The sequence below is a fragment of the Diabrotica virgifera genome, chromosome 8 (assembly GCF_917563875.1).
Source record: "Diabrotica virgifera virgifera chromosome 8, PGI_DIABVI_V3a".
Classification (NCBI taxonomy): Eukaryota; Metazoa; Arthropoda; class Insecta; order Coleoptera; family Chrysomelidae; genus Diabrotica; species Diabrotica virgifera.
In genome coordinates, this window is record NC_065450.1 from 126,655,954 (window position 1) to 126,672,107 (window position 16,154).

Consider the following 16,154-nt stretch of genomic DNA (forward strand, 5'->3'; position numbering starts at 1 on the left):
GGGCCACGTAAAAAACGCAAGAGGGCCACATACGGCCAGCGGGCCGCAGTTTGAGTATCACTGTAGACTGTAGATCATCATTAATCAAATTACTGTGATAAAACATTCAGTTCGCGCTTTGTAACGTGTCAAAATTTCGATACAAATGTCATCTTGTTCAAAGGAGCCCGCAACACTCCTTATGAAAAAGTGGCTCCGGTCAAATTTAACGAAAATTTGGTCAATGATAGTTCTATACTAAATTTACAATCAAGATGCAGTAAAAATAAACAAACCAAGACACGTTAAATGCTACTAGGAGCACTCCCGAATCATAATTTACAATGTATACACATTGTAAATCCCAAAGCATGATTTCCAAAGTTTATACATTGTAAATTATGATGCGGGAGTGCTCCTAGTAGCATTTAACGTGTCTTGGTTTGTTTATTTCTACTGCATCTTGATTGTAAATTTAGTATAAGTGTGTAGATTAAAAGAGTCCATGGGAAAGTCCTAGGTCTGAAAACTATTATTCTGAAGCTACAGCCTTCGTTTGCTTGCAAAAGGGGCTTCGTGGCAGATACTTTCACTATAGGTATACATTAAATAGCAGTGGTGACAAAATGCATCCCTGTTGTACTCCTCTACGTATTTTTATTGCTTGTGATGTCTCGTTTTCTTTTTTGATGTTAGCTTTTTGATTCCAATATAGATTGAGAATTATTTGCAGATTATCTATGCCCTCTCTTTCAAGAATGTCTCTTAGCTTATCATAGCTCACTCTGTCAAACGCTTTTTCAAAATCGATAAAACATGCATATGTACTTCTTGATTAACGTCTAGGTATCTTTGTGTAAGAACATTCAAACCAAAGAGAGCTTCTCGAGTACTTAGTTCTTTTCTGAACCCCATTTGTGTATTTGGATCACCCAACCCCATCTTGGTTGCTTTTCAACCAACCAAGCCGAATCTGGGCCACACTAAACAGAATAGAACTGTGGCAAAATTCTCTGTTGGGTGCTGCAAGACAAAAAATGGTTACAACATCTAGTGGAAGAATGCTAGATCAGATCCTTCAGTGGCAAGTGGCAATCCGTCCGATTTCTTAGTTGTGACCAGAATCAATTGAATTTTGTTAACTCAATGTTTGTTTATAAATTATTAATTATTGTTATTTACTGCTTGTAATGTATTATTCTCTTTGTTTATGCACAAAACTGAACTGTGTATAGTGTTTGGGGTCCTCCTAGTATAAATGCTTATTTCATTGTTAACAAATTACTGTAAAATATCGGTTATGGTACAATTGGAGGGAGCTTTTACATATTATTGATTTTTGAGGGAGCTGGTGCCGCATTACTTATTCTAAAAATAAAACATAATACATCACTTTTCTTTTAATGAAACTTCCCCTGCTTTAAGGTCAGAATATTGAATTTCCAAGGGTAATTTAGTCCAGTATTTCGTTTTTCTAAAATTATTTTTAGAAACATTTTATCCAAAAAAAAAACAGACGTAATCGTGCACGTATGTATATTATTTTATTGATTTAGTGTTACGTGAGACCACACTATTCCCATATTTATTATTGTGGGAGATGGATTAGATGAAAGAGATATTGAGCTATACCAAGAAATTATTTGATGTTCTGATGCTTGTAGAAAAATTAGCCCGATCAAAGAACACAAAACTTTACGAAAACCTCAAAAAAAAAGAAAGAATGAAAATTTCCGAATACATGGTTGATACTTTCTATTATTATTAAGAGCGCTTTACAGCTTGCAATTCTACATGCAAGACGCAAGAAAGTTGCCTAAAGGCATGCGCAGTATGTCGTCAGTTGACTATTGCATGCAACTTCTTGCAATTGCGCGATAATCGGTTTGGTGCCATTTTTTCTGCAAGTTTTCATGCAAGTCTAGGGGAATTTGATTTTTCCACAATATCAAATGTCATTGACGACACGGATTCACGAATACATGCCGATCAGCTGTTTTCTGTTTGTGAAATATATCAACGATGGAAATGAATGAATAATGAAATGTCACTTTCTGAGATTCTATAATTATTGTAAATTGTATATTAAGCTACGGAAGCTCTCTCTCCTCTAGCTAAGTACCTTAGGATAATAATTAATTTGTGTTTCGCAGAAATAGTATTTCGAAATATAGATTTCTTTGTAATTGTTCAATTTTTCCCAAGGGTTTATTAAAATGTACATTCATTCCTAGAAAATTAGAGTCATTTTCATCATCTACTTGGATAAATTCTGTTGGAGATACATTATTACCCCTCTTCTTGTTCAACTAAGATCTTACTCACCAGCTCCGATCTCGGTGTTCTAAATTAGTGACTAAAAGGCTGGCTGCAGTAATAATAATACTTAAAGTTGCTGCTACCGCCTTTTTCCTTTTATATTTGGTTATTTCTGATAGTCTTGGCATTTCGAAATTTACCAAGTTAAATAAACAGCAATAAAGTAATTAAAAAAAAACAAAAGTTTATAAGTTAGGTTAAGGGTAAAATTTCAAATTGCATGCAAGCCGGGTTGCAAGCTGTAAAAGACCATGCAATTGACTTGCATGAAAGTCTTGCATGCAAGAGTATTGCAGCAAGTTTTCTTGCAAGCTGTAAAGCGGTCTTTAAGTATGTATATACGAAAAAGTTTACAATTCTACATCCCCTCCATTTTACAAAAATTGGGCAATAAGTGTTGGGTTTTCATTAAATGTGCTGTATTTCGGAAAATATTGCAATAATAATTAGAAACATTTTTTTGTCATATAGACCGGGCAGTATCGTCGCCCCCGCTAGCGCAATTATTCCGATTCGATTTTTTTGCACAAACTTACTCAAAAAGAGGTCCTTATAACATATCCACAGGGTGCCGGGCGGTGCCGTGGTCGAACAATTTTTTAAACAATTTTTTTTAAACAAATTCACAAAAATAATTTTTTTATTTCCAAAAATTTTTTTTCAGATAATTTGGGTCATTCTGTGCAAAAAAGGTCTCTTGTCATTTTTCTCTAAAATTAACTGTTGTGGAGTTATACGCGATTAAAAATTTGAAAAATGCGAAAATGGCCATTTTTAAGGCTTCATAACTCGATCAAAAATAATTATTATGAAATTCAAAAAGTGACAAAATCAAGATTCAAATACCTTATTCAGCGTTCTGAAGAGATTTTTGACATTAATTTATTACAAAGCTGTTATTTTTAGTTATAAACAATTAGCGATATAGTCTAACTGTATCGTCGCCCCCGTTAGCGGAACAATTTCGATCAGATTTTTTTGCACAAACTTACTCAAAAAGGGGTCCTCATAACATATCCACAGGGTGCCTTGCGGTGCCGTGGTCGAAAAATTTTTTAAACAATTTTTTTTAAACAAATTCACAAAAATAATTTTTTCATTTCCAAAAATTTTTTTTAGATAACTTGGGTCATTCTGAGCAAAAAAAGCCTCTTGTAATTTTTCTCTAAAATTGATTGTTGTCGAGTTATATGCGATTAAAAATTTGAAAAATGCGAAAATGGCCATTTCAAAGCTTCATAACTCGATTAAAAATGAATATTATGAAATTCAAAAAGTGACAAAATCAAGATTGAAATACCTTCTTCAGCGTCCTGAAGAGATTGTTGTCATTATTTTATTACAAAGCTGTTATTTTTAGTTATTAACAATTACCGGTATAGTCCTACTGTATCGTCGCCCCTGTTAGCGGAACTATTTCGATTAGATTTCTTTGCACAAACTTACTCAAAAATAGGTCCTTATAACATATCTTATAACATAACTTATAACATATAAGTGAAAAAATTATTTTTGTGAATTTGTTAAAAACAATTGATAAACAATTTTTCGGCCAAGGTACCGCCTGGCACCCCGTGGATTTATTATAAGGACCTCTTTTTGAGTAAGTTTGTGCAAAACATCTAATCGAAATAGTTTCGCTAACGGACGTAACTCAACAACAGTCAATTCTAGAGAAAAATGACAACGAGACCTTTTTTGCTCAGAATGACCCAAATTATCTAAAAAAAATTGTTGAAAATGAAAAAATTATTTTTGTGTATTTGTTTAAAAAAATTGTTTAAACAATATTTAGACCACAACACCGGCCGGCACCCTGTGGATATGTTATAAGGACCTCTTTTTGAGTAAGTTTGTGCAAAAAAATCTAATCGAAATAGTTCCGCTAACGGGGGCGACGATACAGTTGGACTATACCGCTAATTATTAATAACTAAAAATAACAGCTTTGTAATAAAATAATGACAAAAATCTCTTCAGGACGCTGAAGAAGGTATTTGAATCTTGATCTTGTCACTTTTTTAATTTCATAATAATAATTTTTAATCGAGTTATGAAGCCTTGAAAATGGCCATTTTCGCATTTTTCAAATTTTTAATCGCGTATAACTCGACAACAGTCAAGTTTAGAGAAAAATGACCAAAGACCTTTTTTACTCACAATGATCCAAATTATCTAAAAAAAAAATTGTGGGAAATGAAAAAATTATTTTTGTGAATTTGTTTAAAAAAAATTGTTTAAAAAATTTTTCGACCACGGCACCGCCCGGCACCCTGTGGATATGTTATAAAGACCTCTTTTTGAGTAAGTTTGTGCAAAAAAATCGAATCGAAATAGTTCCGCTAACGGGGGGCGACGATACAGTTGGACTATACCGCTAATTGTTAATAACTAAAAATAACAGCTTTGTAATAAAATAGTGACAAAAATCTCTTCAGGACGTTGAAGAAGGTATTTGAATCTTGATTTTGTCACTTTTTAAATTTCATAATAATAATTTTTATTCGAGTTATGAAGCCTTGAAAATGGCCATTTTCGCATTTTTCAAATTTTTAATCGCGTATAACTCGACAACAGTCAATTTTAGAGAAAAATGACAGGAGACCTTTTTTGCTCAGAATGGTCCAAATGATCTAAAAAAAATTGTTGGAAATAAAAAAATTATATTTGTGAATTTGTTTAAAAAAAAATGTTTAAAAAATTTTTCGACCACGGCACCGCCCGGCACCCTGTAGATATGTTATAAAGACCTCTTTTTGAGTAAGTTTGTGCAAAAAAATCGAATCGGAATAATTGCGCTAGCGGGGGCGACGATACTGACCGGTCTAATAAAAATTTATAATAATCATTTTAATTAAAATTCCATTTAGGTTTACGTTCTAAAATAGCTATAAATAATATTTATATTTAAAATTGCACATGGTACAACAACGAGTGAGTATGTTCATTTTTCAACAAAAAACACGGTTTTAGACAGTTTTTCGCAAACAACTTTTCGCTAAAGTATTTTTTCGAAAAAAAATATTCTTAGCGAAACTATAGCCTATAAAAAAGTGAAAAAAATTATGTAAGTATTTATACCTATATGAAGTCTGTAGACTCAGCACAAGCAGGGTTTTAGCTAATGAAAAGTAGGTTCTTATTCGTTAAATTAAAAATCGAATATTTCAACGTGAAATAACCAAAAAATGTTTTACAAAGTTTTTACATTGTTTAACAAAAGCTTTTTGTTTTCTAAAAAAGTTTTAAAAGCCTTAAAAGTAGATAAGTATGTTACGCTCAAAATAAAGTTATGGTGTATTCCACGAATATACGACTGTTTTGGATTATCGCGACAACGAATATTTTAGTGTGCAACATAAGAAGTACGAAAGTATTTTGCTCTAATAATTACTCCAATAAACAACAATATAATTGGCAATTTACTTTCGTTCTTCATATTTTGCACAGTAAAATATTCGTTGTCGCGATAATCCAAGAGGGTCGTATATTCGTGGAATGGGGTATATGCATATTTTATTTTCTTTGCACCCTAAAGCCACAGTGGTGGCCCAAAATCAATTTTTGATTATTTTCTTTATTAATTCTCCTTTTCTTTGGGTGGTTCCGGGGAAAATATGGGAGTGCATTATACAAATTTGTAAATAATACTAGTACATGGATAATCGCTGAAAGTTTTTTTACTCTAGCATAGGCGGTTCAGATGGTATAAAAAGGGATTTTTTTTTAAATGTAACACCCTGTAATTAGAAATTTTGCAATATCCCTTAAATGAAACCTATATCAAAAAATCATCCACTTATTTTTGATTAATTGCCGCAGGGTTTTATCTTAATTTTCATTACAGTTAGGAAAAATAATTTTTTTTAAACATCTTTTTTAAAAATTTGTCACCTTTGGGGCGCCCACACCCGCTAAACGGTGGTGGGTGATAGACATATGTTTTCGGGAAATAAATAGTAGGAAATATAGTTCTCTTCATTTTACTATTGTTGTACACAAGTGATCTTCCTACTACACCTATGGTTACAATAGCCACATTTGCGGACGATACAGCTGCTCTCTCTTCACACGAAGACCCAAAGATGGCATCAAGACAACTTCAAATCTGCCTTAACAAGATACAAAAATGGCTGTCGAAATGGCGCATGAAAGCTAACGAACTAAAATCTACACATGTAACATTTACACTCCGTAAAGAAACTTGCCCACCAGTACAACTAAACAACAACAATTTACCTCAAGCCGAAGATGTAAAATACTTGGGAATCCACCTAGACAGAAGACTAACATGTAGAGATGCATCAAGTCAAACTAGTTTGATTTTACTCAACAAACTTGACTTGACTTGAAAATCAAACTTTTTGTATAAAAAAGTTTGACTTGACTTGATTTCGATATCTTTAGGTTTGACTTGAATTCAAACATCTTCAAACAGTTTGAAAAGTTTGAATATTACGCAACGTGTTTATTTATTCAGTGGTGGATCAACGGGGGGAGTAATGGGTGGGGGAGGGGTAGGGGAAATTCCCCAATCCCAACAAGGTCCAAAAATTTTTTTTTGACAAATGTCAATAAACAGAAATGTATTGGCTGATATGATATTTAAACCGCAGACAGACAAATAAAACCCAATAAGCGCGCCAGTTAGAATAATAATTATTAAGAAAGCTTATAGCGTCTTACGAAACCAGACATCCAAAGTGAAAGTTATCCAACACCAAATTGTTCTATATGGTCCACATAATGTTCAGAAAAAAGTCACACCATTTTGAGCGTCGGGTTTGAAGGGGAGAGGGGGGAGAAATCGGTAAATTCGTAGTTTTTTACGTTTTTCGTCAATATTTTTAAAACTATGCGATTTAGCATGAACAACCTTTTATACAAAAATGTTCTACATTCAATTTGAAATAAAAAAGGCCCATTGCATAATCCTTCTAAAATGAACGATTCCAAAGTTACGGAGGTAGTATAGTATAACTGGTCAAAAAAGGCCTAACCCAAACATCCAAAGAAAGAGTCTTCCTCCAACACCAAATTGTTCTATATGGTCCACATATTGTGCAGTAAAAAGTTACACCATTTTGAGAGTCCGGGTTGGAGGGGAGATTGGGGAGAAATCGGTAAATTAGTATTTTTTTTTACGTTTTTCGTCAATATTTTTAAAACTATACTTTAGCGTAAACAATGTTCTATACAAAATTGTTCTACATAAAATTTAAAGCAAAAAAGGTCCTATATATAATTGTTATATAATCAACGCTTCCAGAGTTACGGAGAGTGAAAAGTGGAGGTTTTCGATATTTTTTATATTTTTTGGGCAATTGATGATGATTTTGGGTGGTGAGGTTGACGTTTCTTCGAGGGCTTATCACTAACATGCCACTGAAATAGCAAATTTTATTTACAAAACAAAATCCTGTTAAAGAAAATTTCTTTCATCAGTAATAATATTATAAATTTCCCAAAAAATATAAAAAGTATCGAAAACTTCCACTTTTCACCCTCCGTAACTCTGGAACCGTTGATTTTATAACAAATATGTATAGGACCTTTTTGTTTTAAATTTTATGTAGAATCCTTTAGAAACCGCATAGTTTTAGAAATATTGACGAAAAACGTAAAAATCTCCGAATTTACCGATTTCTTCCCCCTTTCCCCCCAAACCCGACGCTCAAAATGGTGTGTGTGACTTTTTTCTTAATATTATGTGGACCATATAGAACAATTTGGTGTTGGAGGATAACTTTCACTTTGGATGTCTGGGTTTGGGTCTAGTTATAAGTTATACCATACTATTAATGCATATTTATATGTTACAGTTCAAGTTGATTCTCAGTTAGAGTTGACTCCAACTAGTTGGAGTCAACTCCAACTGAAACGAGCAGTAAAAGTTGATTTTAAAAATTTAAATCAACTTTTACTAGTTGGAGTTGACTCTTCCTGGATCGATTCAGTAAATGTTGATTATACGAGAATCGCAAGTGCATTTTTGATGAGTGTGCGTTTCTTTGTTTTGACCGTTTCAACTACTTATTAGTATAGCCTCTAACGTCGCCCCCGTTAGGTAAATTATTCTGCTTCGATTTTTTGCACAAACTTACTCAAAGAAATACATACATCCGTATAGCAATCCTTATAACAAATACACAGGGTGTCACGCGGTACCGCGGTCGAAAAATTGTTTAACCAATTTTTGTTAACCAAATTCACAAAAATAATTTTTATCTACTCTATCTCATATTATGTAAAACAGCGGTTCTCAATCTGTGGTACATATCATTATTTGCGGTCCTGCCAAAGACAAACCATTTTCATTTCCAATAATGACACGAGCCGTCTCACCGTGCCTCGGAGAGCACGTTAAGCCATCGGTCCCCCTGGGCTAGTGTACATCGACACTAGTTACTTGAAACAGGGTTAAAGATGTAATTGGCGCCGGAACTGTCCGAAAGGCCAAAATGCCATACGATATTATATATGTATTATGAAAGTCAGAAACTAAAAAAAATCAAAAATTAAATCTACCTCTATAAGATCCCGAAGAAATTTTTGTCATTATTTCATTAATAAGATATTATTTTTAATTATTAAAAATGAGCGCTAAGCGTGTATTGAGGCGGCCGTCAATGCGAATGCGAGTGAGATTCATCATTGGACGGCCGGAATGGTGCATCTCTTTAGCACTCACCATTGACGGCCGCCTAATAAGGACTTAGCGCTCATTGTTAACAATTAAAGATAAAGATTAGTAATAAAATACAGTCCTCTCTCTCTCTATAACGATATGCAAGGGACCGGGAATTTTCATCGTTATAAGGAGAGATCGTTATACAGAGAGAGAAAAAAATCGTTCTTGTAATAGTAATCATACTGTACTAAATACTAAATAACTTGTGTTAATTTTCTCTATTGCCCGAGTTATCGATAACTTTTCTTTAACCGAGAGTACTCTTCGCTTTTAAGAAAACATCCTGACTGTTCACAGACCGAGATACAACCGAAATTGAAACTTAGAAATCGTCAATAGTCAATAGAGGACAACATCTGTGTGAAAACATTTAAGGCACACCGCCCGGACGATAAAAGCGTGTATTACTCAACTTTCTGCATATCGGATTGAAATTTGAACCACCAATTTTTTGCTAAATTGGAGCCACAAAATGAATCACTCACTAATCACTTTTTATAAAGTTACACCTACGCAAGAGCTTTTTCAGTAATTCCCTGTGTTTCAAGTAAGTGTTATCTTTAATTGGTAAAATTCCTACCGTTTAGTTATCTTAGTTATTGCCAAACGCAAATGGTTATCAGTTGTTTCTTGAAAAGTGAGGTCATCGAATATTGAAAAGTTATCGTTATAAAGAGAGAACGATATCGGTATAGAGAAAGAATTAATACATTGTCCTTATGACGAACCAAACAATGTTTAGTATTTTGATCGTTATAGAGGAATTATCGTTATATAGGGGATCGTTATAAAGAGAGACTACTGTAGTGACAAAAATTTCTGCTGGATCTTGTAGAGGGGGCTATAAACTTTGATTTGGTCACTTTCTGACTTTCATAATAATTAATTTTAACCGAGTTATTAAGCCTTGAAAGTGGCTATTTTCGCATTTTTCAAATTTTAAATCGCGTATAACTCGACAACAATCAATTTTAGAGAAAAATCACAAAATACTTTTTTGCTTAGACTAACCCAAATGATCTAAAAAAAAATTGTTCGAAGTGAAAAAATTATTTTTGTGAATTTGTCTAAAAAAAATGTTTAAACAATTTATCGATCAAGGTACTGCCTGGCACCCAGTAGATTTGTTATAAGGACCTCTTTTTGAGTAAGTGTGTGCAAAAAATTCGAATCGGAGTAATTTACCTAACGGGGGCGACGATACAGCCTAGACTAATTTGAACATATTCAGTAACATTTAATTTCTAGAATCGGCTGTTTGTGTGAACCAGAATCAACTTTTACTAAATGGCATTGGGAAGAGTATACTTTTCCTAGTTGGAGTCTACTTTTACTAGTAAATGTTGAATATAAATCTTCATTTTATATTTATAATCAACTTTTACTGAAACCAGCCGTTAGAGTTGACTCCAACTAGTTGGAGTCAACTCCAACTGGATAATCAACTTGAACTGTAACATATACATTAATTTTTAAAAAATTTAAACCCAACATTTGTAGCCTGTCTCCGAAAGAAATTTAAATTGTAGATAACTGTAGGTAAAACCATATAGACCTGGATCCCGCGTACCAAAAAAAGTTGATTAATAAAAAGCTGAAAATTTGTTAATAGCTTAACGGTATCTAGTCAGACAAACTTTGAGTTATGGGAACACTGGAACAGGGGAAGTTTTAATTGTGGAACAGGTTAAAAATTTGGAACGTCAGACTACGTAAACGTTCCATGTATATTGTCGGATAGAACTTCCAATTGATTTGTTACTATTTCATTAAACTCTCATGCAAAAATCAGACTGGTGTTTATCGCCAACTGGGCATTTTAATGAGTGGAACATGAAGAACATGTCAAATGACAGGAATCATGTTGGTTAGTAATAGCAGTCTGATTTTTGCATGAGAGTTTAATGAAAGGGTAACAAATCAATTGGATGTTATGCCCGACAAAATACATGGGACGTTTTCGTAATCTGACGTTCCAAATTATTAAACTGTTCCACAATTAAAACTTCCACCGTTCCAGTGTTCCGGTACATCTAAGTTTGTCCGACTAGGCACCGTTAAGCTATTAACAAATTTTCGTCAACTTTTTTTGGTACGCAGGATCCAGGTCTAATAACCCAATGGTTAGTTTTGAATTTTAAAGAAATACCAACAAATATACAGCAATACGTTTGTATTGTATTTTCGAGTGAACTAGCAGATTGGTAATACCAGATGTTTTTTCTAACTGGCCCTTAAATGCCTTTTTTAATAAAAGAAAGTCATAAAAATTCCAAATCATTTTATTTTGAGCTGTCCATTGAGACACATGTTACTGTGCTTGACTGCTAAATACAAATTTTAAGATTTTTTCACTTGAATACTATTTTATCCTATTGTAGCATGAGCGGAGGTGAGGGGGCAATATAATACAATCCAGGGGTTCTATGTAAAATATAAACGAAAGTTGAAAAGGTGGAAGATTGTGATTCGGTAGTTTTTTTTTATTTAAGTTAAAAAACAATGTTACGTAATAGTGATGTAACGAATATTCGTATTCGTATTCGCATTCGGGAATATCCGCATCTTTTTGCATATTCGCATTCGCGTTCGCATTCGTAAAATTTGTGCGAATGTTTTGCGAACATGAATATCAGAGAAATAATAATTTGAAAATAAAGTTAGATTAATAAAATCAAAATCTATTCTCTTTCTCATCTTTTTTATTAAAAAAAGGCAACTTAACCTCGTATAATCAGATTATCAGCCTTCACGTTGTTTTATTATTTGGCATAATGTAATAAAGCTTAAGATTCAGATTGATTTACACTAAATATCAATTAACTTCTCATTACAAATTTAGAAAACATTTCAAAAATAAAAACAAATTAAAAAAAAAACTGAGCATTCGCATCCGCATTCGTATTCGCGAATGTTCAAAAAATGACATTCGTTACATCACTATTACGTAATCCGCTGTTCGAACCATCCTACCCCCTCCCCGTGTAATGCGCCGTAACGTTTTACATGACCCCCCCCCCCCCCCAACTTGCGTTACGTAATACTTGAACCTGAACGCTCCCAAAGTAGATTAAATTACACTTTGTATGATAAAAAAAACTATCCAACGAATTCTTTGTTTTAATCTAGTAACACTCAGATATAAAAAAGTTATATGGATAAAACGAAACTTGCCAGCAAGCAGTTTAAGCATTCAGGAATCATTTTCAAGAAATTTAAATTTACGACCCTATTTTGATTATAATCGCTTCCCGTATTAACTTGCTTTTATGTGGCACTCATTGTATTATTAATTTTCTTATTTTAATTGGCAACTAACATGTCAATCTCGACAAAAAAGTATATCTACTAAATAAATTATTTTTCAAACTCTTTCAAACTAGTTTGACAAACAGTTTGAATTTTCAAACCTGTACGATTGACCAGTTTGACTTGACTTGAAATATTTGTCAGAAGGATTGACTTGAGTTTGACTTCAAATTAAGTCAAACTCAAGTCAAGTTCAAACATTCAAGTCAAACTTGTGCAACTCTACTAACATGGCGAAAACATATTTTCACTAAACGCAAACAGTTAGGACTAAAGCTAAGCCGTCTATATTGGATTATCGGCAGAAACTCGAAGTTGTCTCTAGAAAACAAACTACTGGTCTACAAAGCTATTATAAAGTCCATTTGGACCTACGGTATCCAGCTCTGGGGAGCAGCTTCTAACAGCAACCTAAATATAATACAGAGGTTCCAAAACAAGACGATAAGGCTGATTCTTGATGCTCCATACTACGTACCCAACTATGTGATCCAACGAGACTTAGCAATTCCAACAGTGCAAGAGGTGATAAGTGAATATAGTGCAACATATCGCGAAAGAGTATCTGAACATCCTAACGAGTTAGCTAAGCGGTTGTTTGAAGACTTACATGAACATGAAGAAAGAAAATTAAAAAAATTCAAACCAAGAGACTTAATAGGTTTAAGTAATTAGTAATATACATATTTTTGTAAATAATAACATATTGTAAATATTAGAGGTAATGCCACAAAGTTAGCAATAGCTACATTATAAAACAGGATGCTTAATGGAGCATCCTGTACATGTCATAATCATTTATCAACAAAGACGCTTATTGTCATTACTGATAGATTGCAGAATAAAGGAGTTAAAAAAAATTTTACTATTAAGTAAATTTTTTGCAGAACGTACGGGAAGGGCTACGTTTCGCAAAAACCACAAATTACCCCCTTTAAAGGTGTGAAAAGGGGGTTCCGGGGCGAAATTTTTTAAGAAAAAGTTAGTCTCATAACAAGCACCCCTTGATATACCAGAAAAAAATAAAACCGGACTTGTGTCCATTTTGCGAGATTTAACCTCTGTTTCCTACACGAATTTACGAATAAACGAAACTTCTAGGAACTGATGGTTTTGAGAACTGTGGGAACTATTGTAGTGTCCTAAAGAGTTTCTGAGATATCTTTACACTGGCCTCGTTACAGTCAAATGTATTTAATAGAGATGGAAAAGTATCGAAAGTATGCTCAGATTGTTATATTTCTGGGAAATGGAGCAAGCCAAAGCAGCTACTATTCGGTGCATTGTGAGACTAGACTGATCCAAAGCAATAATCAGCAAGCCCAAGGATCAGTACTCAGCGTTTCTACTGTTTGACGAAGGTTAAGAGAACAGGATTTGAAAGCTTACAATCCAGCGACGGGGCCATAGTACGGGATCCGAATAGGAGGTTGAAATGTACCCATCTGTTTGCCGGATGAAACATTTTTTTTTATTAAATTCCATACATAGACAAACACGACCAGCTTGGGTTGCCTATCAAAATCGTGTCATAGCTATCCTTAAGGGGTTGAAATCAACAGTTTAAGCATATTTTTGTGATTTTTTTTAAGTATGAGAGAATAATTTTATTTTTAAATGAAATAATCATATTAAGTATAATTCAAAGAATATTAAAAAAAAATTGGAGAAAAAATATTGAAAAATAAGCCAATGGTGGCAAATTTTTAAAGACACCTCAAAAAAAACAATGAATTTTGCGGTGGACGTCAGAATTGATCATTGGATCATATTAGACAAAAAATTCAAAAAGACTTTATTAGCTATTCGGACTAAGTGAATTGGGTTAAATTATCTTAAATTTACCTGAGGAATCTCCTGTCTTCGTTTGTCGGTAGAGTTTCTGGACACCCTGTATAGGTTCCTTTGTCTATGGTTAATGTAGTTAGCTATCTTTGACTCTCGGTTTTTTGAGTTTATTTATGTGTATGTCGAGAAAACTTATTCATATATTTATTTATACTTGATATTTTTACATTCATATTTTCACTTACTTTTCATATTTTGTTTCTCGAGGTAACGCTGTCAAGTTTCTTTTAGTTTTAATGATCTTTGACTTTTTAGTATCACTCAGAAGTCAAAACAACGAAACTTTTTACAGAAAAATGGTCAAAATCAACATATTTATTATTGTTAAACTAAATATAAGCATAAAGCACAAAATATCTCGACAGTGTTACCTCAAGGAATGTCTATAGAAAATATGTACAAGATTCCAGGTGAGTTGGTCAAGTAGTTTTTGAGTTACAATGTCTACAGGCTTTGAAAAAAGCAGTTTTGAGAAAAACGCTTCTAAAGTATTGTCAACTTTTATTTTCAATTTTTTTCTGTCAAATCGTAAAGTAATGCACCCCGGAATATGTTTTTTAATCGCGGGGTAATTTACAAAAGAAAATGAGAACAGCAGTTGACCGTTTCTCACTACGCTCAAGCGCGCTGGCGCGAAGATGCTGCAAAGCGAGTCGAAGGTAGGGAGATAGTGTTGAATATCTCTGTCTTCGACTCGCTTTGCAGCAGGTTCGCGTCAGCACGCTTGAACCTAATGAATAACGGTCAACAGCTGTTCTCATTTTTTTTTGTAAATTACTCCGCGATTCAAAATGATAAACCGGTCTGCATTATTTTACGATTTGACAGACAAAAAAGAAATTGAAAATAAAAGTTGACAATGCTTTAAACGCTTTTTTCCCAAAACTGCTTTTTTCAAAGGCTGTAGACATTGTAACTTAAAAATTATTTGACCTACCCACCTGGAATTTTGTATATATTTTGTTTAGACATTCCTTGAAGTAACGCTGTCGATATATTTTTTGTTTATACTTATTTTTTATTTAACAATAATAAATATGTTGATTTTCGCACTTTTTGTGCAAAAATTTCGTTGTTTTGATTTTTGAGTGATACCAAAAGTCAAAAATCGTTATAACTACAAAAACTCGACAGAGTTATCTCGATAAACATATATAAGCTAATAAAATCTTTTTGAATTTTTTGTTTAGCATGATCAAATGATAAGTTCGGATGTCCACCGTAAAATCCATTTTTTTGGAGGTGTCTTTAAAAATTTGCCACAGTTGGCTTATTTTTCAATATTTTTCAAAAAAAAATGTTTCATCCGGCAAGCAGATGGGTACATTTCGTCCTCCTATTCGGATCTTAGACAACCACTACTTACTGCTGCTCACAAAAGACTCAGATTTGCATTTGCCCGTGAACACCTCAATAATTATACAATAGGCGATTGAGAAAAAGTATTGCTTAAGGATGATTGTAGAATATCAATTTATGGTAAAGATGGTGGATGTAAGGTCTACAAAAGGGTTGGAGATCCTTATGCTGCCTGCAGTGGTCACACTTTGTTGCATTAGTTGGTGACTAAGTAATGTTTTTGGCAGGGATTTCTTTTGAGGCACACACAGATCTCGACTTGATTGAGAGAGGCGCATTAACAGCACACAGATGCATAACGGAGATCTTCCAAAATCATGAGATGTTATATGCCGGTTTATTGGCAATGGTTTTCTGCTAATGAAAGATACTGCGAGACCACACACGACACAGATTGTAACACAGTATCTTGAACTTGAAGACGAGAAGAGTATTCCAGAAATTATTCCAGAAAGTATTCCAGACTGGCCTGCTCAAAGTCTAGATCTCAATCCTATTGAGCTTGTACGGGGTGCTCATAAGGCGTGTAAGACATTGTATACCTGCTCGAACAACATGTGAACAGCTTCGAATGGCTTCCATTGAGGAATGGATCATTTCCCCTAAAGGGCATCGAAAACGTAATCAGTTTTATGCCAAATCAGAGTGA

At 33.6% G+C, this 16,154-nt stretch overlaps 1 protein-coding gene across 2 annotated transcripts in view; it reads right to left on the reverse strand.

Moving 5' to 3' along the window:
• The window catches only part of LOC126889519 (serine/threonine-protein kinase tricornered), a 675,111-nt gene that overhangs the window by 647,281 nt on the left and 11,676 nt on the right, over positions 1-16,154 (reverse strand). The window lies entirely within an intron of this gene.